Source organism: Octopus bimaculoides, chromosome 16 (assembly GCF_001194135.2).
Source record: "Octopus bimaculoides isolate UCB-OBI-ISO-001 chromosome 16, ASM119413v2, whole genome shotgun sequence".
NCBI lineage: Eukaryota > Metazoa > Mollusca > Cephalopoda > Octopoda > Octopodidae > Octopus > Octopus bimaculoides.
This window is the reverse complement of record NC_068996.1, coordinates 49,805,763-49,808,557: the sequence shown is the minus strand read 5'-3', so window position 1 is coordinate 49,808,557 and position 2,795 is coordinate 49,805,763.

Here is a 2,795-nt window from a genome sequence, read left to right as displayed (position 1 = left end):
TATATATATATATATATATATATATATATGCGAGTAAAAATAAATACAAAAAAGGTGGGTTTTTTTGTATGATTGTGTATAGAGGAATATATTATTTTGTTTAAAAGAGTTCCAACACTGTCTGTTTTTTATGTTTTATTTATATTCCTGCAGAACCAATGTGGGATATAGAATATGGAATATACAATATATAATATAATATACAATATATAATATAAAATAAAATAAAATAAAAATGGATGGCACCATGAAATAAAGTATTGAATGTAGATGAAATATTGAGTGTTCAATATAAAGGATCATATATATATATAAATTGAGGGATTGGAACAGGTAAAATCCAGGCTACATATGTTTCCTAACTAGCAGAACCTCAGAAATAATCATTTCTCAACAAGGGGTACTCCACTTGCTACTCATCAGGCCAAATATACCTTAGTTAAATGAAGGTTATATTGTCATTAACTTGCAGAAGATTTGATTGAAAATGGAATCAAATCTCTAGCAAGTTAACTTGGGATCCCTTGACAGCAATGTAACTTTCATTTAACTAAGGTATCTTCAGCCTGATAGTGGAGTACCCCTCGTTGAATAATTATTACTTCTGAGGGTCTGCTAGCTAGGAAACATTTGTAGCCTGGATTTTACCCCTGCACCATTCCTTCAATTTGGATTTTTATTTGCATTCATAGCAAATTGTGGACTATAAAATATCTTTTTTCCAGCTTATTGAACTTATGGCAAAATTTACAACCTTAAGCACCAATAAACCACTATTGTACGTTATGGAGTGCTTGAAGCTTACTAACTTCCTAATCGTTGGATCTTGTGCTGGTGGCACGTTAGAAAATCATTCGAGCGAGGTCGTTGCCAGTGCCACTGGACTGGCTCCCGTGCAGGTGGCACATAAAAAACACCTTTTTGAGTGAGGCCGTTGCCAGTACTGTGTGACTGGCCCTTGTGACGGTGGCATGTAAAAGCACCCACTACACTCTCTGAGTGGTTGGCATTAGGAAGGGCATCCAGCTGTAGAAACATTGCCAGACCAGACTGGAGCCTGGTGCAGCTATCTGTTTTGCCAGTCCTGAGTCAAACTGTCCAACCCATACCAGCATGGAAAGTGGATGTTAAACGATGATGATGATGATAGATATATTTATATATATATATATCATTGGAAGTGTACAGTATTATACATCCATTACAGATATAAAATACTGAAAATGCCATGAGTGATGGACCCTTCATAAAATTGTAGCAACTAGGATGCATAATTGCATACAGAGCAATGTGCAGTTGCTGCAATAGAAACATATGTAGGTAAGTGTTATATATGTTGTAGAAAACTTTTTAATAAAAAATGTTTTGGATGTGAATAAATCTCCACTCTCCTCTTCATTATCAATTATATATCCTACAGAATACTTGCAGTTCTGAATAGAAACATGAAACAACCCAACAAGTGAGCTTACCAGTACCAGTATCTCTTTTAAGCTTGAGTACTATGAAATGGACTGTTGTGGATAGCTACCAATTTATGAGATAATATGGTGTCCGTCAGGATAATTTAACCATTTTATACTACACACACACACACACACACACACACACACACACACACACACACACACACACACACACACACACACACACACACACACACACACACATATATATATATATATATATATATATATATGACTTGTTTTTGGAGAATTTGTCTCTTCTATATCTTAATTATTATAAATCTTCCACTGAGGAGTCGGTTTCCAGCTAAGATACAAGGCTCCATCTTTGGGATGTAGTTAACACAGACGAATTCACATTTGGAACTTGAGAAAAGCTTTGCATATTTTTACTCTTCATGAAACCAATGGTTGCTTTAATTCACAAATAAATTATATATATATATGTCTGGGGAGATTCATTCTCTTTTAGTGCCTTATAAACTACACACTCACCGGTTCGATTTCCACTCATTTATTTTTTGTAAAAATTTTCGTTGCAACCTTTTGAACAATCGTTGACTGTCAGTTATCAGAGCTGCGTACTTTTTGTTTGTTTGTTGGTGTGCATAGTGAGAGAGATAGAAAGAGAGAGAGAGAGAGAGAGAGAGATACGGACACACCTATGTTGTGTGTGTTGTTCTGTTATGTGTGTGTGTGTCTTTGTATCTGTGTTGCCCACCGCCACTACTTGACAAATGATGTTGGTTTGTTAACGTTAACGAAAACCTAGTGGTTCAGCTAAAGAGGCTGACAGAATAGATACCATACTTGTCCAAATAATTAGCCCTGGACTTGATTTGTTTGACTAAAACATCCCCCAAGGCAGTACTCCAGCACGGCTGCAGTCTTTTGACTAAAACAAATAAAAAAAATTGCACATGGCAATTCACAGAACACTACGTCCTCCTCTCCTCTCATTATGAGAAATATTAGACTAATCAATGGTACAGCTCTTCCTAAACCAAAACAGTTACATGGTATATCACAGTATAACTCCCAATAGTTATAGTTTATTTGTTTTTTAAACTTTTTTGTTGTTGTTATTGTTGAATAGTTTTAAGACTGTGCTGACATCCACTATATTTATTTATATATTTATCTGTAAATCTAAAGTGGCAAAGATAAGAGTTTTTTGCTAGTTGAAAGGTGGCCTCTTAAAGCTGTTAGTAATTCAAGTCATTCACATTGTACGTCTTCACTAAAACTTCTTATAAAAGTCACTTACGATTACATCCTCTCTCTCTCTCTCTCTCTCTCTCTCTCTCTCTCTCTCTCTCTCTCTCTCTC